This window comes from Triturus cristatus, chromosome 10 (assembly GCF_964204655.1).
Source record: "Triturus cristatus chromosome 10, aTriCri1.1, whole genome shotgun sequence".
Taxonomy (NCBI): Eukaryota; Metazoa; Chordata; class Amphibia; order Caudata; family Salamandridae; genus Triturus; species Triturus cristatus.
In genome coordinates this window covers 147,954,015-147,979,905 of record NC_140593.1, presented here as the reverse complement: position 1 = coordinate 147,979,905, position 25,891 = coordinate 147,954,015, and positions in this window count along the sequence as shown.

Sequence of the window (25,891 nt, the reverse complement as noted above, 5' to 3'; positions counted from 1 at the left end):
AAGCCCACCTGGAGATCCAACAGGTCCATATGTTCTGAAGGAGCTCTAGAGGAACCCAGAAACATTCACAATAACTGAGCATGGCCTTCTTAAAGACCTCAATCTGCTTCAGTGTCTATGATGACCTGAGAATTTCAGGGCAGATTGACTCTGATTTGGGAATTGGGTCCAAGTCAAGTACCGTGGCTGGAGTCTGGGCTTTGAGTGTTGACTGTACACCTTCTCCTTGGATAATGAACAGGGTAAAGGTTTGAGCTGTGCCTGGTCTTCTCACATTTGTGTTGAGACTTATCTTTTAACTAAGTCATGTACTGTCCCGTAAATGGTGACTGGGGCAGGAGCAGGAACATGTTTGAGACCTCTAAGAGGACTGGCTCTGTTTCTTATGCTTGCTAACATCAAGATATATCCCTATTGTTTTCCCGCACACTGATGCCATTGATTTGCTTCAGTGAGCATCTGTTGTGGGTCTTCGAGTTGTATTTGGAGCTAAGTTACCAAAGACAAATGTTTTCTGCGTCCCTAACTGGAATTTTTTTCCGTCAGGTGAAACATGGCTTATACATTGTTAAAGTGACTCAGTTTTGCAAACAACACCAACGAATGTTGGGAGCAGAGGTCTGCAATCATGTCGAAGGGTAAATTCCCATCCACCATGGACCAGCCAATTTGGGTCCACGATGGGCCTAAAGACTGTAGATTATGTGGGAGCAGTAAAGAGGACTTTGTCCACCTTGTTTGTATTTGTCCGAATTTATCTCCAGCACGAGTCACTTTCCTAAATAAAGCCATGAATACCAGAGGCATAAGAACATGCAGATCGGCAATTATGGCGTCCTTGGACCCAACTGACACTCCATTGAATTGCCAACTAGCAAAGTTCCTCTCAGCTCATGCACAAGCGCTAAAAAGTAACCCTGTGCTCTGCTCGCAAAAAGCAAATAAGACGGTCAACTCAGAAGCAGGCCGTACTCCCGAACACAACGCAGAATAATATCAGAACATTGGGAGGAACACTTTTCAGGGATTAATTAATGCTCCAGACCTACCAAATTGTAAACTATGCACGTTAAAAATGTCTTCTTTTTTTTTCTTTTTAAACAATGCCATTGTTCACACTTAATTATAGTAGAAACAAAAGGCTATTACGATTTTTAGGAATGCAAAAAAAAAAGGGGAAAAATAATAATTTCTTTTAATTGCAGCATTCAGTTTTAGTAAACGTATTGTTATGGTTTTAATCAACTGAAACAACTTTTTGACTTGAATGTCGAAGGGTGTGGAAAAAGAGGAACTGAGGTCAGTGCACAGTGGTGGCATCTACATGTGGCACTATGTCGTTACGGCTCACCCATGCTTTTCAACATCTACTTGAAGTCATTACCAGCAATGATCAATGCATTTTAGCTCACATGCTATAAGTATGCAGTTGACACACAAATACTTCTTATACTGGAAAGCCCCAAAGACATTGGGAGACTTGAAAATCTTCAGTTGTCTCAAATCCATTGATCAGTGGATGACATGGAGCCACCTCAAACTGAATGCTTCCAAAACAGAAATACTCACATGTGGTGATTGGAAAGATTATGACCACCTCCTAAAGTATCTAAGGAAATAAGAAACCTTGGAATTACGATGGACTCCAAATTATCTATGAATGCAGAAGTGGAAAAGTTAGCAAGATCAAGCTTCATTACAATGTAAAACTCTGCGAAGCATCTTCCCCCACCTAGGATATGCACACAAGGTCCAAGCTACTATCTCTCCTGTACTGTCTAAACCTGATTTGTATTTATTTACATTGAGTTTTATATAGCGCAAACTAGGCCCAAGGGCATCAAAGTGCTTTACAAGGGATGCATAAACAGCGATTACAGGAGATATAAAACAATAAGATGCTTACAGGGGATATTGCAGGTAGGGGGCATACAGAAAAATGCAATATATAGCAGGGGAATATACAGTGGCGAAAGGAGAGGATTGTCAGTGCAGTTCTGCGGTAGTTAAAGGAGGTTGCGGCATGGGGCATAGCATCGTAGGCCGGGGGGGACAGTTTGTTCCTAGGCCAGGATGAGTAGCTTGGTGAGTAGCTTTGATTTATTCGGGAGAGTTTAGGAATTTGTGAAGGAGAGATAGTTTGAGGTTTTTCCCGAAGTGTAGGTAAGATTGGTTGTCCTGTAGTTCTTTCGAAAGGGTGTTCCAAATTCTGGGAGTGTTTCCGGAGAAGGAGCTGGTGAGAGATTTATTAGTCTTGAATTTGGGTGGAATCAGAAGAGTGTTAGAACTTCGTAGGAGTTTCTTTTGGGACACTTTTGAGAGTCTTTTGGCAAGATAGGATGTGTTGCTGAGTAGAGGGCTTTGTGGGTTTTGCAACTGGTTTTGAATATACTTCTCACTTCAATTGGTAGCCAACTGAGTTCTTTAAATGTGGTCGTAGCCTTTCTCTCCAGAGAGAAGTCTGTCTGCTGCGTTGAGAATTGACTTCATTGGTAGGCGGTGGATTTTTGGGGTGCTGGTGATTGTTGCATTGCCATAGTCCAGTGTGGAGAGGACATAGGATTGTGGTATGGTCTTCAGGTCATCAAGGGGGATGAATGGTTTAATAGGATGAGAGGGTTCAGCGAGAGTTCAATGTTTGCCCTTTTGTTTGAGAAGAATTTAGCAAGCTCTTAACAGTACTTGTAGGAGGTATCAAAAGAACGTTGAGGGATCAAGGAGGTTTGATATTGAAGAGGTCCTTGGTCCTGTTTCTGGACTGGTCCAGCTGGGTACGAAAGATAGATGATTTTTCCTTGTAGATGTGTTTTTTGTATTTTAAACACTCCTCGCGGAAGAGAGAAAGATGTGTTGTGAGGGTTGTTTTCTCTAGTTTCTTTCAATCAGTCTGAGTTGTCGTCTCTCCTTGTTAAGGTCTGTGTTAAACCAGGAACTAGAGGGGATGCGTCTTGATTTTTTGAGTTTTAAGGGGGCAGTGGTATCAAAGAGTTAAGTAATTGTTGTGTTATAATGGGAGCCGAGTTAATCGGCGGTGGTAAGTTCAGGAGGGGGAAGAATTTGTGAGCTGATTAGGGGTTCTAGCTTTGATTGCTGAATTTGATGTACGTTCCTTGTCCAGTGATTATGCAAAAAGCCTCTACCATTGATCATCTTTATCAACTATGAAAAAATGACAGCGAATTCAGAACTCTGCTGCCAGACTACTCCCACATGTAAAGCCACAAGCCCACATCTCCCCTGCTTTGAGGGTCCTACATTGGTTACCGGTTGCCAGAAGATCCACATTCAAGCTGCTTTGTATAACCCACAAAGCACTATATGGAACAGGACCACTTTCTATCCGGAATAAAATCACCAAATATACACAACAAAGGAATCCCCGCCCAAGATTTGCCCTCTCCTCAAAACCCCAGAATACAGGAAACAAAAAACATGGTTGGTACATCTTTCTCTGTTCAAGCAGCCAAACTATAGAATGCATTACCTCCAACCATACGTGCCATTAATAACTATCTTATCTTCAGAAGACTACTCAAGAGTTGGCTCTTTCCTACATGACTACCACACTCAAACATAAATCTACAGCATATGCCTGTAAATATGCATATATTGATTATATGTATGCATTTAGATATGGGCATTTCTTTATACAAAAATGCATACTCATCATGATTTATAAATATATTTTCTTTAGGTCTGGCTTAGCACATGTATATATTACTTACTGTTAAAATATATATATATTTGTAAATTATTTTATGCTTCATATGTATATAGGTCACTGCATAGTTTTCATATAAGTTACTTGATTAGATGCTTAGGGGTCTCTTTTTTTAAATTTATTTATCCCAATATATAGATATGATCATAACAATTGTATCTATAAGTGCTTCACTATTGAAATATGAGGAGAACATAAAAATAAATTAAATCTTTTAAAAGTTATAAAAATATACAAATAAGTTAGCTTTTATTTATGTCAACACCTGAAAGCCTGAATTTCTAACTATCTATCCATACCTGCACATATGGAACTTTATGCAATACAATGTTATCTCTCTTTATCGTTTTCCCTCTACATCCCTCCTTGACTCACCCCAAACCTCATTCTGTTACTATGATCTCCCATATAACTGTTTCTAGACTCTTTCCTCCTTGACTCACCCCAAACCTTATTTTACTATTATGATCTTCAAAATACCACTCCCTAGACTCTTACCTCCTCTATCCTCCTTTGACTCATCCCAAACCTCATATAACTAATATGAACTCCGAAGTAACACTATCTAGACTTCCCTCCTCTATCCTATTCAATCAAACTAACAGACTCATGTTCACCGTTCAAATTAACAACTTATAATTCCCTGTACCAATCCACCACTAATCCTTAGGGTTCTGGCGTAGCGCGCTACTTAACGAAAAGTGCTTTAACGCCTCGTCAGGGATAGTAAGGGCTATATAAATACAATTACAAGTTATGAACCTAAGTGGGACAGAGCTGCCTTCGAGTCCAATGCCAGCACCTGTTGGCATGTGGATGCTATTACAGGAACATTTTCTGCATCTAGTCTGGCACCTGGGAGGATTCAAAAAGTGAGGAAACTGCAGTGCGAAGTATCCACCAGAAAGAGCAGATTTTTGTTATTGGTATGAGTAAATGGAATTTCCTGTTTGCTTCTGTTTTACAGTATATCTCTTCAAAGGCCAATGGCTTACTTGCTAGTACTCACCCAAAACAATTCGGATTCAACACAAACATCTCCAGCTCTCCACTGTAGCCTCATTGATCTAGCTCAGACACTCACAATACAAGGCTGCAGTGGATTTATCATTGGGAAGCTAACATCGGGCGCCAGGTGGCTAGCCTCAGGTTCTCTTGCATCGACCCCATATGAAAAGCAGTCCATGAAGGTGCAACCCGTGCCTCTAATGTTAGTTCTGTCTTATTTTCCACGTTCCACAGGAGCAACGAGGAAAAAGGCTGAGCTCACTAAAATAATACTCTGTAAAAGAGACCTGGTAAATTCTATGACGTGGAAGATGGAAAACGATCAGGAATGTGTAAGAAGATATAGGCGCTCATTCTTGACCCTAAGCAATCCCATGTGCAGCTGGGGATTCCGTGGGGCCTATTTATGAGGTGGTTTGCTAGGCATGTCCCTGAGCGGCTGCAAAAGTCTGTAGTAAGGCAATGCAGCGCATATCGCTGCGTTGCCTTACTCTGCCTTGGGAAGTCGTTTTATGGACATTGCATGGGTGTTCCCACGCAACTGTCACGGTTTTTGATGCATTCACAGATTTTCCAGAACAGGCAAACCTGGGAATGCGCCAAAAAGGTACTCATTCCCAGGAGAGGCATAACGAGGAGAAATATCTTTATTTCTCCTTGTTGCGTCCTCTTTGTATGTGAGCTGTGTGGGAATGTGCCAAAAAGATCCTCCTTCCGAGGAGAGCCATAACGAGGGGAAATATCTTTATTGAGCTGCAATAGGTCGGTCAACCACATTCTTCCTGCCTAATCTGGCACTGTGAGAATGACTTCCTGTGTGTTTGTTTGTCTTTCATGATCTTTCTGATAACTCTGTGTCTCACTAGCATCAGTTGGAAGGCAAAGTGCATCCTGGAGCTCAACTACAGTAAGTCCAAAGGCATCTCTCATGGATCGTCATCTGGGGGGGAAGACACCCTGCAGCGATGTTTGTTGATACTGGTCACAAACAGGCCTATTTCTGCCCATCCCACGTTATCAAACATGTTTTGGAATCCAGCTACCCATTCATATTTTTATTTTGTATTAAATTGTCTTTATTGGATTTTTAATTAGCGGCGAACATTGAAAAATTGCATGTTGTTTTGCATTACATCACCACGTCACATTTATGAAGCATCTATACGCGTTCGTTTCCCTCACATGTAAATTGCAAAACAATACAGCGTGGAATTCAGAAAACATAGCCAGGCGGGGACCTCGCGGCGCGGCGTCCACAAACGATCGGGTCGAGGAGGGGCATCCGTCAGCAGAGTCGTGCTCGGGAGCATGAAGCTATGTACGGAACTGCATGAGGATGTCTTTAGGATGCGAGGTATGGGGTTGGAGGCGAGCATAATCTTCTCCAATATTCTCACAACTACTCATGCTCCCGAGCCAATCTGAGGGTTTAGGCGATCTGACGCTCCCCCAGTGCAGCCCTCTTTGCCACTTGCCCAGCAGCAGCTGCACCAGAGAGGTGAGGAGGCGGCAGAGCGGGGCACATCCCGGGTCTAGCCCAGGAGAGCAACTAATGGGTCAGGAAACAGATCTGTGTCAATCATAGCAGATATGTGCGCAAACACCGCTACCCAATAGTCCACCTCCACAGGACAGGTCCAGGCCAGGTGTGCAAAGTCCGCCCCGGAGCGTGGCATTTCAGACCTCGGTCAAATCTGGTGTGGTCGAATCTGGCTATATCAAGCGGGGAGAGAGGTAGCAGTGGTATAGGAACTTAAAATATAGTAGCTTGTGTCTATGACTGATAGAGATACGTTGAATTTGCATGCGGCAATACGTCCAAATTTTATCCGTGAGTGGTATTCCCAGCTCTGTCGCCCAGACCTCCTTCATCCGTGGCGTGGTGTGAGGTTTCAAGGTAAGACATGTGTCATCCCAGACTCCGTCATCGCTATCTTCAGCGGTGGGAAGTCCTCTGGGGGCAGCGGATAGGAGGGTAGGAGTGATCGCAAAGTGTGTTGGAGTCGTCGGAGAATGAAGAGATCCATGTATGAGGTGTCCTGTGTTTGTGGATCGTCAGCAAATTGAAGCACGTGGCCATCAGGGAACAGGTCACTCATGGTGGGTAGATCGTGCCGGAGTAGCGTGCGTTGGACCAATTTTTCTCCTGTAAGTGGAAGTGCGCCAGAGTAGAGTGGGCCCCCACCTAGCATCTGTTGCATCCTGCGTCAAGCCAAGCATGTGGTGGATACAGTGTGCTTGTCTTTAACCTCCTGCAGGATACCCCTGGGTAGTATCAGTGAGTGTAAAAGTCCATCCAATTGAGTTCGATCTGGACGGAGACACGGTAAACGGGCGTCCGGGTGGTACCAGCGGTGCGTGTAGTGGCACTGGGCAGCTAATTAGTATAGGCAAAAATCGATCATCCCTGCTAAGGAAGTATGTGGGTGTACCAGCGGACAGGAGGATGAGTCCAGCCCAGATCAGTCATATAAGGATGCTGCGTAGAATCTGGAAGAAAGATTGTGGCAGAGGAATCAGGATATTGATAAAGAGATACAGAAAGCGGGAAGGTACAACCATTTTAATAATGGCCACCTGTCCAGCCATCAAGAGGGGCAAATGGATCCAACGGTCCACCTGCGCAGTGAGGTCTGCGACCGCCAGGCCACAATTACGCTGCAGAATTTGGTCTCTGTCTCTATGGAGATGTATGCCCATGTATTTGGTACCATCCGCCACCCACGTTAATGGGGATTCCTTTGGTACCAGTTGGGTAGCGTCCGTCGGTGGGAAAAATTATGACTTCACCTAGTTTATACGAAGCACAGAGAGGTCCCCATATCGCGCAATCTCCCGCATGAGCAGAGGGAGGTTCTCCTGCGGGTGCTGGACAGATAGTAGGACGTCATCCGGGTAAAGAGAGAGCAACAGGGGTCCATGATTTAACTGCAGCCCACGGTGCAAATGGTGGTCTTGAAGGGCGCAGACCAGTGGGACCATCGCAATTATAAAAAGAAGAGGTGACAGTGGGCACTCCTGCTGGGTGCCATGCAGTATAGGAAAGGGTCTGTGAGCACATCGTTGACCAGCAGGCGTGCTGTGGGATTTGTTTACCGGATTAGTATACAGGAGCATGATCAGAGAGATGAACAGGGGAGAAACAGCCTTGAGGAAGGCCATTTGAGGGAGTCAAATGCCTTTTCTGCATCCAGTAGGGCCACAACCACTGGGGTAGAGGGGGAGACTTTGTTTAGGATGGTAAAGATCCTTCGGAGGTTAACCGTTGTTGAGCAGTGGGGGACGAAGCCGGGCTGAACTGGGGAGATGATTTGTTCCATCAACAAGGCTAGTATGGTGGCGAGTATTTTAGCCAGGATTTTCTTATCTAGATTAAGCAAGGAGAGAGGACGATAGGATGAGCAGTGACTGGGGTTCTTTCCGGGCTTTAATAACAGTGTCCGAACCGCATTCGGAGTGTGGGCGGGAGAGTGTCGAGCTTTAAGGATTCATTATACAGTGCGGGAAGTTGTGGCGTGAGTTGTTGCTTAAAAGCTTTACAGAAAGCACTGGTTAACCATCCAGTCCTGGCACCTTAGAGCCATCTGGCGCGTCAATGGCCTGTGTAAACTCCTCCAGGGTCAACAGCTCGCCAAGGAACTGCCACTGCCCATCCGTCAGCCACACCGTTGCTATCTCATTGAGATAGGAAGATATCTCGGAGGACATATCGGAGATATGGAAAGTATAGAGGGGCATATTATCAAGAAACGGCGTTAAAATTATCGCTGCTTTAGCGGCAGAAAACTGCCGCTAAAGCGGCGATAATGGGCTTGATAATATGCCCTTGAGAATTCCCATAGAAGCCCATGTTCTGGTGTCAACATGGGCTTCTATTGGAATTCTCTGCGGCATATTATCAAGCCCATTATCGCCGCTTTAGCAGCAGTTTTCTGCCTCTAAATCAGAGATAATTTTCACGCCGTGCTTGATAATAAGCCCCAGACTTCCCAGTAATAACTCCGGAAGTTATCCAGGATCCCCTCCCAGCCTATGATAGCTGCTCCAGAGTCCGTTCGTATTTCAGCGACGTAATTATGCAGTCTATTCGGGCATAGCAGATGCACAAGGGTCCGGCCGGGGCGCTCTCACTCTCCATAGCGGCGGGCCCAAGGTCTCGGAATTCCTCCTGCGAAACCAAGCATTGCTGCAGACGGCTTCTCCGCCTGCTGCGGCTGTGCACTCCAGGTCTTGCAGATCACCCTCTACCCAGTGCAGCTGGGTGCGAATGTCACGGAGGATGCCCGAGTGTTTTGAGATGCCCACGCCAAGGATATATGCTTTCAAGGCTTCCCATAGAGTGGCTTGGGTGGAGACGGTCTTCGTGCTTAGTGGGAAGTATTCGACAATAGAGTAGAGCAGATCACTGCAAAATACTTGATCATGGAGGGCCTCGCTGTGAAATTGCTAACTGCGTTACAGGCCGCAGCTGTAAGCTGTATGGGATCCGTAGTTTAAGCAAGACAGGGCTGTGGATCGAATGTGTCCGGGGGAGCACAGTGAAATCGCAGGTCCACAAGTGGACACTGGTTGAGAGGAACCAGTAGTCCAGTTGAGTTTAGACGGAGTGGGGTACCCATTCATTTTTGGTGGATAACAATCCAGTGGTTACTTGGATGCTGATGCAGTAATCTCAATCGCCAGTGAACAATCAGATGTACCTTTTACCAGTAGATCCAGAAGATGAAGAAAGTAAACTTTCTGAACTCTGCTGTCGCTATTATGTTGTGTCCAGCACAGTGCCTATGAACTGTTAATGGGATGAATGAATCCATGACTCTTCAAGATTTATTGAAGATTTTGATCAAAAAGATTCCCTGTCTGGCATGGCCCGTCATCATTTCAAAGTCTTTTATCAACCTGTTACCCCTACGCCTAACGAGATGAAGGGATGTTCGGACTGACAGACAATAGAGAGGACGTAATATGGTCCTGGTGTGAATAATCCCTATATACAAAGAAAATTTGGGAATTTACAATTGCGTATCGATGGTGACTCGATTTATGAACATGTGATGGAAATTTTATCGGAATTCATGAAGCAAATCTTGATATCTTTACGAGAGATTCACTGCTCACGTAAAAACAATAACTTTTCGATCCTTGAAAAAGCCCTGCGGGCGAAACGCGCGTCGGCAGGCTGTTTGAATTGGGAATAAATTATCGAATATAACATCCCAACGAAGAACTGGACAATCATTTGTAGACTTTCGTAATCTATATGGTTTGATGGACATGGTCTCTCAAGTGCAAACGTTGTGACATTGCTATGTAACGTGTGACTATACTCTGGTGTGCTACATTGCCCATAAAGTGGATCTGTTACCCAGGTAAGGCTATAGTGAAGCAACACTTATCCAGAGTTGGACGACTATTACTACCATCACTCGGCACAAAGCGGAGCATTGCAAACTGAAAATGCAGCCTTACTACTACTGCAAAGAATGGATACCTAATGCAACTGGCTCTGATCAAAATATAAAAGCATATATATTAGAGGCCCATTAGGCTTATCCTGTCTTTAACGCCCAGGCATTGTAATATCTGTAAAAGAAATTCCATCTTAAACGTTTAATTTCTAATCATTAGACTAGACTTCCTTGTCATGGTACTCCCCAAACCCTTTTGCCTTCATGCCACTATTTTTACTGAACCCATTTTTGTTTGCATTAGGACTCTGTGCACTTTACCCATGCTAACCAGTGGTAAATTGCTTGTCTCACTTCCTTAAACATGGTAAAATGGGCCTACACTTGACTGGTACTACATGTACCCAATGCCTGTATATTAAATGCTAGTTAGTGCCTGCAGCACACTTTCTGCTGCCCACAAAAGTAGCTCCTTAAAACATGTGTCAAGCCTACCACTGCAGGCTGGGGTTCAGTTTTAAAAAGCCATTTCAGACCTAGCAAAATAAACCTTTTGCCAGGCCTAAACCTTCCATTTTAATACGTATACGTAAGCACGGACCGTGCCTATGGGATTTAAAATTTAGGACACGTGTATTTAAGTTTTACCTGTCCTGGGAGTGAAAAACTCTAAAGTCATCTTCCTCTGTTATCTATCTCTCCCACAGACTAACAATGGCATACCTTATTACACTTAATATGTGATAAATTCAGTTTGGGAACAGATAGAGAAATGTGTATTTGAACTTTAAATTTAAAACCCTCTTTGTGGTAAAGTCGGATTTTAAGTTACTATTCCGTAAATGCCACTTTAAGAAAGATTGAATTTATTGCCTAAACTAAATGTGCCGTTCAGCCAGTGTGTGGATCATATTACTGTGAATGGTGCTCCTGTGGTGTGTTATGTATTCCTTCAAGACATGGGGCAAAAAGACCTTGGGTGTGGGACAGGGTGTTCCTTTCTTGAGCAGGATGTCCCGGAGGGCTGTGCGCAGCCTTTCTGAGCTTCAAAGGGTAGCCTCAAATCTATGCCCATCCCCTTCCTGACTCCTAAGGGCTACCTGCCCTGCCACTGACTGATGCAGCTCACACGTAGGCCTTCTTGCCCTTTATTACCCTACATTAGAGGTCTTCAAACTTTTTTGCTCTGAACCCCTCAAAGAAAAATGTTTTGAAGTTGGCCCCCCCTCCAAAATTCTATGGCAAGGATTGCGGAAGCGGGAGGGGCGGGATGAGAGCAGAGGCGGAGCTTATGAGATGGACACTTTTCCTGTAGTTTATAATCCAAAAGAAATGTGAGACTTATAATAGGGAAAATACATCAAACAAAAACACAAATTGACAACAAAACGGTGTTCCCTATGATTAGGGTGCTGTGAGCCCCTTGCACTTTTGGGTCCCAATGTAACTGCACCTACTGCACTAATGTATAGCAGTCTATCTTCTCTGCCTCTTCCTCCCCTTCCTCACCATGCCTGATTATCACCAGAATCTTGAAGCAGGCTTTGTATCTCTTCTTTGTTGGCTTTTTATGTGGCACAGGGTTAGCCCAAGGGCATTGGAAAACTTTACATGAGCTTCACTTACATTACACAAAGTCAGCTTCATTTTTTTTCAGGCACAGGGAGATTATGTAATTTGCCCGCAATCACAGAATGTTGGGCTGACGCCAAGACAAGAACCTGGTTCCCCACTTCGAAAGTTGGCAGCTCTCGCTGTTAGGCCACATCTCCTTCCTTTTGGAAAAAAATAGCTCTCAAGTGTTGCCTCCTGACCCCCTTTTGGAGTAAAGGTGCTCTCGGCCCTAATGTTACCAAGGAAAGTGAACCCCAAAGACAATCAGAATTGTGATCTAGTGCATTCCTAAGAACTCTGGAACCTAGTGCCACTGCACCTGCTTCCCTAATTATAGTTACTGCCTTGCGAAGTGGGTTGTTCCCTGTTCCTTTTGTTAAAAACATGGGCTGCCATCTTACCCCAACCCCCTAGCTGCCCTCTGTCTGGCTCCCAAACAAACTTCTGTGCTTCAATTTTCCCTTCCCATGCCCGAGGTTCAAAGCTACACTAGCACATTAAGTGTACTCTTGCCCCTCTTGCAAGCAAGGAAGGAAGGACTGTAAAACAGCCATAATTAAGGATTTAGTCAGGACCGCTTGAATAATGCAATGTTGGGGTCCACTGTGTTTTCTGTGTAGTTATGGATTTACCATTGCTGCTCAAATATGAATTTACCTTGAAAAAAACAAAAGACGAGGCGTTTGGCAAATCAGGAACAGTTGGTTTAAGTAAACACTTCGGCCCGGAGCATAGTTACAGAAGCGGGTCTGAGGATTGTCTCAAAGTACAATCAGTTTGAACAGGGTTTTATACATTTCTTTGGGTTTCATAAAGTACTTCCATAGATCCTTTTTTGGTAAACAAATTCAGGCCTTGTCTTAGGAGTTATAAATAAGGCCCCTTATAACAAATGCAGGTGGGTCTTGACCTTGTATGGACACAATCGGGGTAAGTGTCCAGATGTCCAGCATAAGGGGCGAATGATCACTGCGTGTGCTGTGTCCTGATTGGCTGTGTTCCTAACTTCATGTGGCATCTGACTTTATGGTGTTTTGTGGACTGCACGCACCCCTCCGGCCTTGCGTGTTTTATTGGGACCCATCTCCCTGGACCATTGTGGTGTGGCTGCCCTTATCTGGGTGATTAACCTAAGTTTTCTGTTCACACGTTGGTTTGCCGGCTATGTGCCACCCCACCTGTCAATCAGTAATCTCAGGTCTCTAAGCCTGCCTGACTTGGTATTTTCTGAGTTGGGGTTGATGGGGGGGTTCATGATGGGCTAATTTGATAATAGTGATGCGATTTCGTTCTTATATGCAAATGTATCATTGTGCACATCGACATCTACTTCCTCAATATGAACACCATATTTACCACATACTTATCTGCTGCACAATCTGTAGATTTGAACAAAACAACATTGGCCTTTTCTTTCCACATAATTTAGTCATCCATTCCACATGATTTGGTCCACTCCTGCTGCATAATTCCAGAGACCCTGGGTCTAGGTGGCCCTTCATCTGGCTGAACCCTGTGCAATTGGTTAAGCACCAAACATAAAAGCTGGTTGGGAGCACGTAGAAGCTTTAATTGATGGGGCTAGTTGGAGCTTTACCATAGCAAAGATTTATTCTTCTTGAGAGGTAATGTAAGGGTGTTATTACCAGCTGAGTTCCGGAGCTCGTCCTTTTAATGAATACTTATAAAAATACTTCTAGGTATAACCTGATTATTCATTACTAAAATATATACATATAAATAATGATTTACATATGCACTGTGCTTTTTGCCATAGGCAGCATAAATATGCAAGTCACTATTTCCTACTGCGCCAACCAGTATTCCATTATGTTATTCTCTTGTCACACACAGACAACTACAGTGGTTGCATTAGCTAACTGAGGTTTCATAATGTAAAATAGTACATTTTCCACTGATTAGTTTAACTTGCATTTATTTTTCACTTACGGTGTGTGCTTTTAAAAAAAAGAGTTTTAAAGCAGTTACCTGACGGTGAATACTTCGTTCATTTTAGCCACATTTTTGATTCTGCCACCCAACTCACTGACTGTGCGCTAGGGCAGTCAGGCTTACAGTTCCACAATTTTTATGCACTTCAACCTTTGCATATAAATAACGACAGCCTGGAAATGTTCCACATAAACCAGGTTGTGTTTCCATGCCATCTTCCTTGCAGATGCATTTGCGCCCCCTGGGAGTACAGTCACGGACCTCTAAGAATGCAAACCCCACAGTTTGAATGCCTCTGCCCTAGATAGTTTGGAGTGAAACCCAGGACAGGGGGAAGGTTACATAAAGGAGGAATCCCCCACCCCCAACTTGGCACTGGGTATAAAAATAGCACCTTCTGACCCACTCATCAGAACACTCCTGACCTATGGAAAATTCAGAAGGACTGCTTTCCTGTCTGAAGAAGGAAGACTGTACCTGCTTGCCTTGAACCCAGTCTCCCCAAAAGTACAAGAGTAAGTTGGCTGACCTCCTGTTAGAGCTACAGAGACACCGTAAGCTTCCGGCAGTCCCCTTGCAGCTGCCAGGCTGACCTGTACCAACTGGCCTCTGCTGGAGCGAGTCTTGGTCCCCAAGAGGTGCCCCCAGGTACTGTACCCTTGGCTGGCATGAAAGTGCACTCTTCCTGAACTCCAGGGCAAAATCCAGAAGATTTGTGCTCTTCACAACCACAAACTAACTCCTCCCGGTGAATAGCAGCGGTTTGTGAGGCCCGTTAACATGAATCTCCAGCAATACCTACTCTTCATGTCAGCCATGACACTACTCGTCAGCAGCAACAGTCAGTGTTTGATTAATAGCGTAAAGCTCCAGCAACGACCGTTCCTTCTTGTCCTCACTTGGACTTGAGAAGGTAAACTCTTCAGCGGGACGAACCTGGTCCTTGTATCTGACTTCCACTCCATCGTGATCGGCCTGAACTTGTGACTTTACCAAGGTCCAGCGCAACCAGATCTCCACGAGTAGAGCTTTGTGCTTTTTGGCACTATTTTTACCTAAAAGTTTGAAAACTCATAAATCCTGTTCCGATTGAAATTTTGCTGTTTTGATGTTATTTTATTTATTAAAATTAACTATTTTTCTAAATTGGTTTGAGGTTTTTCTTCTGTAGTGTTTACACTTTATTACAGTTTGATCGCTGCATAAATGTTGCCTCTAAGTTAAGCCTGACTGCTTTTGTGCCAATCTACCAGAGGGTTAAGCACAGATTTATTTAGTGACTTTTGTGGTTCACCCAGAGAATGCTAATGTTCCACCCCTCTCAACTAATAACCCAATTTTGCAGAATTTGCTTAGACCAGATGCTATCCACCTTATACCTATGTGCTTCCTTCTCTGGAAAAAGTAGGTACTTTCAGTAGCATCTTTCCCTCTTCCTTTCAACGATACTCTTTCAGTTGAAGGGATGCTCATCTCGCCTGCTCAGTCCTCCAGAATTTCCTCATTTGACCCTTTCTTCAGACCCGGCGCCGGGTGTGACCACAGCTTTGGAATCTATTTAAGAGTTGAGTAATCTGCAGGTAGAAATGTCCATCAGAAGAAAAAGTTACTTACCTTTGGTAACAATTTTTCAAGTGATTACTGTAAGTGAAGTTTCCTCACTGATCTCGCCCTCCTCCCCATTTCAAAGGAAAGTCATAGCCCTTTAATAACGTTCCAAATTGCTGCACTGCTATAACTGCTGATGTTTCATAGTCTCTTCCCCGGAAGGCATTGTTTAAGACAGGAGACCTGGCGCTCAGGAAGATGCTATGTGGCTCCAGTGAGATAACCGCAAACAGGGGTGGCTCCATTGCTAAGGCGGATGAGCGTTGCCCCACTGAGCAGGTCAAAAAGGAAAATATGAAAGGATAATAACTCATTGTTATTATCATTTTATTATGACGGCCTTGCTCAGCGGGTAGGGGCGGGGTTGGTACAAAATGCCTTGTCAGCTTTACAATGCTTCCCTGCCCAGCTGTCTCTCTTCAAGTCGCCTGTGGTTATGAGGTTCCTGAAGGGACTGCTGGACATGCTTCCTCGAACAACGTCTGTCATGCCCCAATGGGATATGAATTTGGTTACGATTTTGTTGTTAGGTGCTCTGTTTGAGCCCCTCCACAGTTGTCTGTTATGTGTATTGGCCCTCAAACTAGTTTTTATGATTGTTGTTGCACCAGCAAGGTGTGTGAGTGAGCTCTAGGGCATGAGTGCTTGCCCCTGTTCACATGCTTCTATCTGGACAACCCTGCTTTTAGAACTTAAGTGTTTCCTCCACAAAGTGGTGACCTCTTGCATCTGGGTCAATCTATCACTGCTCCCATCTTTTACCCTCCGCCTCATCCAACCAAAGAGCAGGAGTGCTTGCACTGGCTTGACCTCAGACGTGTGGTTAGTTATTATCCGAACTGTACCGAGGGTATCCGGTCTGACAACCAGCTTTTCATAGAATAAAGGAGCAGCAAGAAAGGCAAGGTGGTCCAGAAGTAAATGTTTGTCCCCGCTGCATATTGTTTTGTGTATCAGTCCCTCATGAAGCAGGAGCTGCTGGATGGGATTCAAGCACATTCCACCAGGGCTAAATCTTCCACAGCAACTTTGTACTAGAGGTGTTGCTGTGAGAGTGGCGACATGGGTTTCCTTCACACCTTAGTCAAGCACTAATGCAGAGGTGATAAGAGTGGTTTGCCCACTTGTGCATGACGCTTTGGCCGGCTGCCTCAGGCCGGTTAAACCCGCCATGCACACTTTGCATGTTTTCCATGCAGGCTGCATTACAGAAGCATGCGAACATGGGCAAGCACTCAGGCCCTAGAGCTCACTGACACCTCTTGCTAGTGTCCAGCAGTCCCTCCAGGAATCTCATAACCACAGGCGACTTGAAGAGAGACAGCTGGGCTGGGAAGCATGGTAAAGCTGACAAGGCCACATTGTACCAACTCGGTTGGGCTAGGGAAAGCACTAACTGCTGGATTTCAGACAAACAAGCCTTCACGGAATCTTGTTTTTGTTCGGTACACCAAGCAACTAATCTGTGTCACTGCCTGGTATACACAGTATTCGGGGAGGGGCAAAGTCACAAATAATCACGACAGTCACACTAGATGAAAGTTGTGTCCCCGCTCAACCTCCAGGCATGAAGGTATAAGTGGTGGAGGTTGGTGTGGGGGGTGCAGAACCTGCCCCTCCAACTTGGAGAGGAGGTCCACCCTCAGACAAAGAGGGGGAACACACAGTGGAGGTGCAGGAAGTATATGTACCACAACATTCTCGGCCAATCCTGAGCAATGGGAATTCTTCAGAAAAATAAATCAACGGAATGGGAGGGAACGCATAGTGATGCGGAAACTTCCACTGCAGCTCGTACGCCGACGCTCCCAGCAATGGATACTGGAGGACAATGTGCATTGCCATGAGTAACAAAGAGTTCCATCTCTGGATGGAGATGCCTCTCATGGTCGGCGTAAAAAGCTGGCTCTTTATATGATACCTCAATAACTTGATATACCGTGCAAAGAGTCCAATGGTTCCTTGGAGAGTGGAAAGGGCCTTGCTATACAATCCCAAAGTGCTCTATTAGGGGTAATGTGGTCAAGCAGCCTTAGGCTTAATACAGGAGTGTAGGACATTTGCAAATATACATAATGATTAATAAGTGACAGCACAACTCAAATAGGAGATCCATATCAATTTATAAAAATACCCAGCATCTTTATATATGTTTAGGCACCAGAGAAAAATTATTCAGGTAAATACTGTTTAAAATAGCAGGTTTGAAATAAACAGCTGTTTGATACTTTCAATCGTGATTAAAGCATCATACTTTATGGAGAAAGCTATGGAGAAAACATACGCTGCATACGTTGCTTAACAACAACTTACGTGGCCCTTCCCCAGGACTTGAGTAGGGGGGAAAGGTCCAAGGCAGCACCAACAGGTCACCTTGGGAGGCCCTGGGCCCATCCGGTGCAGATGTTTGTTTTTCAGCATAGGAGATTTTGAGTGATTTTTGACACTTTAAATCGGCATTGAAAGTCTTCTGTGTAATGTTCAGCTATGCAGGAAAACCAGACCCAGCATACAGGTACTTAACAGTGGGTTACAGGACCAATCTTCTGGACTTAAGGTCAGTATGGGTCAAGGTCCAAGGCAGCACCAGCAGTTCATTTTGGGAGGTTCTATGGCGTCCAGGTGCAGAGGTGCGTTACAGCGTCAGGTCCCCATTTCACATCAATAAAGGACCGGTCCGTCACCTGGAGCAGTTGCAGTTGAGGGGACCTGCACAAAGAGGCTGCAGGTGGCGTCAGGAAGTCCACAGTGGGTAAGTTCAAGGTGGGCTTTGTCTCTGCTGGGCTGGGGGACCATGCTGGCACCGTTTGCCCACTTCAACTCTGGCTTGTAGCGACGAGTGCAATGGTTATTTCTGGTGTCTTGTTTTTGGCAGTCCGGAGCCTTGCAGTGTTTCTTAGGTGCCTGCAGGATGCAGGGGAGCAGCTCCGCTACTCCACAGGAGACTCTTGGTTCTTTTTTGAAGGCAGGCAGTCCTCCCTGGCTTTTGGAGTCACAGCTGCAGGATGAGTCGACTTCGGCGCAGTTGTTGATGAGGGATGCAGACAGGCCAGCTGGGCTGGGGCCAAGTCAGCTGCTTCTTCTCTGCTTCCGGGGCTCTTCAGTCCTCCTTCTTAGGTCGGCAGGAATCTGCATCTCTGGTGCCATGGCCTCCTCTAAATACTGAAGTTAGGGGCCTTAGAGGGAGTGCCAGGTAGTAGCCAATGGGCTAGTTACCTTTAGGGTGACTACACCCTCATTTTTTTGTTTACATTTTGTAATTGATTTTTTAACATGTTCGATACAGTTAAACATCGGCAATGGCTTTAATCTTGAGATACATACTTAGGCATATAAAGGTATTATAGGCTAGTCTGATGTACATTTTTAGCTGCAGTCTCTCGCAGTTGTTAACGAGTCAATGTAGGATGACTACACCCTCATATGACCACTTCCGTTGGGAAGAGGGCATAACCCTTACCCTGGTTGGTTAATTCTCTCCAAGGCAATATGGAGGAATCTGACAAGAGTGGTCCACATCACCTGCCTCACCCCTAGGGGTGTTGCCGGCTGAATGTGGACACCCCTCCAAACCTAACTAATTTTCCTGCCTGTCCTCCTGCCAAAAGTGGAGCAAGACAGGGGGGTTGGCATCCTCCCCTATGGGAGAAACCAGAGTCTCATATCAAAGGCAGAGGGGCTGCTTTGAAACTCCCTTGACTTGGCAGGCTTATCTGCAGGTCATCTCGTGGGAGGGGTGGAAGAAATCCCCTGCCAGACCTGGCCTGGTTTCTGGCCTCTAGAGAGTGAAGACCCTCACCCTTGAGGGTCTGGAATTTGTCTCTGGTGTTAGGCTCAGTTTCAGGGGGCATTGCTGAGGTGCCCTCTGGGTGCATGTATTGATAAATCCAACACTGGAATCAGTGTGGTTTCATCAATATAAGATGTTTGTGATCAAACATCCCTATTTTCAGTGAAGCCATCATGTAGATGTGGAACTCCTTTTCCTCCAGTGGCCAGCACATGTTTTAACATGGCTTCCCTGATCACTTGCACTGGCAGTAATCGAATTGCCCAGTACAGGGGCGTATCTGCTTATACAGTTAGGTCCCTACATCTAGTATAGTGCACACTACCTTAGGGCTGTAAGGACTACAGTAGGGATCTCTTACCTATACGGCATACAGTATCTTCAGGCATGGCACACAGGGATGTGTACCATCCCGACTCTTCAGTTTTCTCTGCACCAAGACACACAGTCTGCAATGGCAGTTTGCACGATCTTGGTGAGGTGTTCCTAGAGTGGCACAATTTGTGCCGCAGCCCTAGTGGAGCCTCTTCAGTCCCAATGCCCCAGGTACCAGGGGTACCATTTACTAGGGACTTACAGGGGTTGCTAATGTTGTGCCAATTGTGGTACAGTTTTAGGGAAAGAACACTGGTACTGGGAACCTGGTTAGCAGGGACCCAATACACCTCAGTCAAAGTTGCATCACAAAATCAGGCAAAATGTGGGTGGATACTGCAACAAGTACCCAGCTCCCTACAGTCAACAAGATGACGTTGATTGAGGCTGCCAGCCAGATGGTTGACTACTAGGTAAATTTCATGCTGGTCAGCCCAGGTCCACAGCCTCAGTGCTTCTCAGCAGAGGTGAGTTCACAGTCATCCTTGCTTGTTGACATGCCACATCGCAGCTGTATTGTTCCTCCAAAGTCTGAATGGACTGACCATGAAGAGAAGACAGGAAGGCCTTGAGCGCCAGCCGAATTGCCCTAAGTTCAAGAAGAACTTGATGCTCTGGAGACCATAGGCTTCTGATCCCCCGCTGTACCAGATGTGCTCCCCTCTTGAGAGTGTACACGTTCGTCACCACCGTGGGCATGGTCGGGGGGGAGGACAGAAGGTTTTAACCAATGCCTGCGGAGGCACCACTGGAGAGCCCTCATGTGCCAGTTTGCATACGGTAGCATACGGTAGCAGGACATTGCAAGATTCCATGCCAGGGACATGATGAAGCGTGCTTTCCTTCTTGGGGACCAAAAACGTTCAAGAGTAACATCACTGCTCAAACTCCTGCTCCAGCACCAACTTCACTGCTCCTTTATTCAACAGGGCTATCACCTCCTGCTGCAGAATCTGCAGATTGTCTTCTGAGTTAAGGGACTGCTGGAGAGGCATTTAAAGGGGGTGATGCTGGAAAGCGATACCCCTTTTCTTTTTTTGAAAACATATTTTGTTTGTCAATTTGCATATATTGCGTAGGGCTCTGCACGCCAGTGTCGTCTGCCAAATCAAACCAAATACAACCATGACAGCAATCGACTTTTGCAGAATTAGCAATACAGTATGAGAAAACATTAAATGTTGTTGAACTCCTCCCCCAACTCCCTCCCTCCCTCTCCCCCCCTCATAAAGAGTCTATACAGTCTCGTCCACAGCATTAATAAGAGTTCAAAGAGTCTTAATCAAGGCACGCACACCCTCCCTGCTCCTCCTCCACCCCAGCTATACAGGCCCAGAAACTTCATCCGGCAACGGAGGCTCCACCATCGCTGGCGGCTCCAGCCATAGGCCCCGATACTCCGCCCACCGTTTCCATATTTTATAGTGTTTGCGCGGGCAACCCCTGGCCACAAAGATAGGCTGCTCCAGCCCCGTGCAAAAGTCCAGACCATTTTTCCAGACGGCCACCGAGGGGGCCCGTGTCGCCTTCCACGCCTTAGCAATGTCTTGTTTCGCCAGCGTATGGCCTAAGAGCAAGAGATGCAGCTTGTGGACATTGCCACCCACCCCCTCCATGACATGAAGGAGAGCCAGCTGCGGTGTTGTGTAAGCACCCAGCCCAGGACCTCGGAAAGACATGCGAATACCCCCCTCCAGAAGCGATCTAGTGATGTGCATTGCCAAACCGTGTGTATAAATGTACCCTCTTCCCTACCACAATGAAGGCACTCTGGGGAAGCGATCAGCCCCGCCCGCCACAGCCGTGTCCTAGTGAAGTAGACCCTGTGGAGGTATTTGAATTGGACTAGGCGGAGCCGTATCGCTATGGCAGCCCCACGCGGGTCTGCCTGGGCCTCCGTCCAATCCTCCTCCTCCAGCCTGCCCATGTCCCCCTCCCAGTCCCCCCCGGAGTTTTTTTTTAAGTGTAGGGGAGCAGTGTGTGACCAAGGACTGATAAATTCGAGAAATCTTCTTTTACTGAAGATCACCCATAAAAACGTTTGCTTCCAGGGGACTAAATTCAGGTAGGGACTCAAGACTCTGCAGGCTGGGGGACAGTGCATGGCGGAACTGCAAGTATCGATAGAATTGTGTCTGGGGCATATGAAACTCCTTTTGGAGATCCCGGAATGACTTAAGTGTCATGCCCCTCAGAACGTCCCCCAGGGTGGAGATACCAATGGCGTCCCAGCCCGAAAACCCGGAAGGGACGCCAAGTGGGGCAGGCGCTCATTGTTTCACAATGGGGTCTCCTTAGTAAGGACATTCCACCATCCCATGCGCCGCAGCGCCTGTCTCCAAACCATAAACACTACCCGCGTGGCTGATGGCAACGCACTCCGCAACTGCGCCGAGTACAAACATGTATGTAATGTGTGTTGTCCCATAAGGTGGCGTTCTAGCACGTACACCGGGTCTCCCCTATCACCGCACCACCACTCGTTGAGGACCAGCAGATGCGAGGCCTGATAATATAAAAGGAGATCAGAGGATGCCAGATCTCAACAGTAGGTGGATAAGAAGAATGTATGCATAGCCATGCACACCTTCCCCCCTTCCCACAGAAACTGCCCAAGCACCGAATTCACCAGCCGGAACCATCGAGGCGGGATCGGGTACGAGTGATTCTGTAGCTGGTAGAGAAGTCGGGGGAGTGCTACCATTTTGAAGATCGACGATCTACCAAACAGTGTCAGAGGCATACAGGACCAGGACTTGAGGTCTGCACGAACCCGCTCCCACACAGGTGTCAGGTTACGCTCCCAGGCAATTGCCGGCACGTTCGAGAGAACCACCCCCAAATATTTCAAGCCACCTATAGCCGACTGGACCGAGGATGCCCACGAGCCCACCCTCATCCGATCTCCCAGCGCCCACAATGTGGATTTGCGGGGATTCATGTATAGACCCGACATTTTCCCGAAAATCTGCATAATACGCAGAAGCCGTGGCCCCGTTCTATCAACCGCCGTAAGAAAGAAGAGGACGTTGTCTGCATATAACGCAATCCTATCGGACAGTCCTGAGCCCATTCAAATCCCCGTACCTGTGCGTCAATGCGCACCCAGGCCGCCAAGGGCTCCATGGCCAGGGCGAATAGATACGGAGACAGGGGACATCCCTGCCGCGTGCCCCTTTTAATAGAGAAAGTGGAGGAAGTGGCACCCGCGACCCGCACAGACGCCGTCAGATCTGTATATAGGAGTTTCACATAGGAAAGGAAGCGTGGGCCCAGATTAAGTCTATGCAGCAATGCGAATAGGTAGACCCAGCTCAGGGAGTCGAACGCCCTATCCATGTCCGCCAAGAGAAGTGGCGCCGGTTCCCCAGTCTGCTGAATCGCCGCGACCGCCACCTGTGCTCTCCAAATGTTGCGCCTGGTTGCCCGCTGGGGCATGAACCCCGCCTGATCGGGGTGCACGAGTGAAGTAATATGGGGCAAGAGGCGATTGGTCAGTGCCTTCGCCAGAATTTTGGCCTCCACATTTAAGAGGGTGATGGGGCGGTAAGAGGCATGCTGCTCCGGGGGACGCCCGGGCTTATGGAACACCACCAACTCTGCGTGTCTCCAGTCCGGGGGGAGCAGACCCTTGTCCCGGGCCTCCTCCACCACTGCCCGGTAATGCTGGGCCAATTGCACATTATATCGGTGAAAAAACTCACTCAGAAACCCATTGGGTCCAGGTGCTTTCCCGGGGTTAAGTTCTCCCAGGGCCGCTCCCAATTCCTTGTCCGACAAGGGGGCCTCCAGCTGATCCCGCACCTCATCCGACAGTGCTTTGGGTGGTAAATCTGTTATAAATTTATCAATAGTGGTAGCCGACAGACATTCCCGGGGGGCATAGAGATCTGCATAGTATGTAGCGAAGCTCTCCGCTATGGCAGGTGGGTCTGTAATCGGGATTCCCGCCGGGTCCAGAATTTCCAGGGAGGGTCTGGGAATGGAACGTGCCCTGACAAAGGCGATGTAACATCTTGCCGGACTTGTCCCCCCATTGATATACTCTGCTACGTGTCGCCAGCCAGACTTGACGTGCCTCCTCCATCAATAGAGCGGCACACGCCTGTTGGGCCAAAAGCAATTGCCGCACACCCTGGTCACTCTCTGTCTCTCGGTTCTGACAATCGAGTGCCTCTATGTTTGCTTCAGCATGAATCAGTTCCTCCCTACGCTGCCTGCGGGCCGCCGCACACCAGGAGATTTCTGCCCCATGGAGAGTGGGCTTCAATGCCTCCCACAAGGTGGCGGCACTGGGAACGAATCCCACGTTTGCCGTCAGATACTGGGCAATTGCGTCGCTCATAAGAGTTTCAAATTCTGCGTTCTGAATGTGCCACACCGAGAGGCGCCACCGAAATGGTTGTCTCCCCCTGCCAATACAGAGTTCTATGAACACCGGGGAGTAGTCCGAGAGACCCCTTGCAAAATCTCCGCCGCCGCCACCCTACCAACCATCGCCCGGGGGACAAAGATATAATCCAGTCTGGAAAAAGATTTGTGGACCGCTGAGAGATACGTGTATCCCTGGGAATCGCTGTGGGCATGCCGCTAGGTGTCGACCCAGTCCAGTCCCATCACCAAAGCGTGTAGTTTTGTAGGGAGGCCGCTCCTAGAGCAACCCCCAACCCCAGTCCTATCCTTGACCGTGTCCATGACGTCGTTCCAGTCCCCACCCACCGCAGACAATACATCAGGCATATCGGCCCACAAGGAGTGCAGCTTCTCAATTAAATTCCACTGCAGAGGGGGAGGAGCATATACACTGCCCAGCACTAGGGGGTCTTCCCCAACCTTTCCCCGGATAAACAGGTAGCGCCCCTGTGTGTCGGTCCACTGCTGCTCATGTGTGTAAGGGACACTACGATGTATCAGGATTGCTACACCTCGTGACCAGCTCGTGAATCCAGAGTGAAAAACCTGTTGGAACCCATAGTGTTGCAGGCAAAGGGCCTTCGTGCCCATGAGGTGAGTCTCCTGCAGCATGAGGATATCGGCCTTCACGCTCTTCGCATGGTGGAGTATGGCTCCCCGCTTTATCTTATTTAGGGCCCGCGTACATTCCAGCTTAGAATACAGAGGCCGCTCTGTGTCCCCTGACCTCTGTCGGGTACTCTAGCCATGGGTGGGTGCATCCTCTTTCAACACTAATGATGAGCCGTGGAGATGTGTGTGTAACCTGTAGCGGACCTCTAGTGAAAGTGCGACCTGTGAACGTAAACAACCCCCTCCCAACAAACCCCCCACCCAATACCTCAAGAACACTGAAGTATCTGTCGCGGCTGGGCTAGTCCCCAATCCCCAACAGGGGGATGGGCACTGCCCCAAACAATGGCTCCCCAAATCTCAGCCCATGTCCTTCTGGCAGGGCCCCCGCCAGTTCAGTCCGGACGGTGAGACCAGCCCATTTCAGGACATCCCGGAAAACATTCACTGTGGCTCCGCAACACCTCCCTGGTATCCTCTGTTAGGGTTCCAATATTTGGCTCCTTGGGGCCGACCCCCCCCCCGAGAGGAGGCGCCGCAGGACTCGGAGCGCCGCAGGACTGGGAGCGCCGCCGGGACCGTGACCGTCTGTTGCTCCTCTGCTGTTGACCACGGGGGCCCCCCGAGCCGCGTCGCTCGAGGAGGAGTCAGACTCCCTTCCAGGTGGTGTGTGTGGCCTCACCCGAACAGTTTCATCCATCCACCTGAACACCTCCTCCGGGGTGTCAAAGAAATGGGTACGGGAACGAAAGACCACTCGAAGGCGGGCCAGAAACAACAAGGCATATGGAAGCTTAAGTTCTCTCAAACGAGCGTTGGCTGCCATGAATGATTGATGCTGCTGCTGGACTTGCCTCGTGTAGTCGGGAAATATAAGAATATGAACATTGTTGAAAAGCAAGGGTTCTTTGGCTCGGGCCTGTTTCAATATAGCGTCCCTATCCAGATAGTTCAAGAATTTGGCTATAACCAGCCGTGGGCGAGCCCCTACCGGGGGCTTCTGCATATGCGCCCTGTGGGCCCGCTCCACTACAAAGCATTTGGACATAGCCTCAGGGGGAGTCAGCCCTCCAGCCAGGTCGTGAGGAAGCATTCCATGTTGCCTTCTTCGCAGCCCTCCGGAAACCCAACGAATCGGAGATTGTTGCGTCGGGCCCGTCCTTCCGCGTCTTCCACTCGGAGCGTGAGGCCCCTCTGGACGGTCTCCATTGCCGCCACCTTCTGCTTCAACACCGTGACATCATCTTCCACTCCCGATATGCGGGTCTCAGCCTCAGTGATACGGGACACTGCATTACGCAGATCCTGCCTCAGCAGCATGACGTCCGATCCAACTGCCCCTATTTTTGCATCCAACATGTCCCTAGATTGGGTGATAGCGGCCATGAG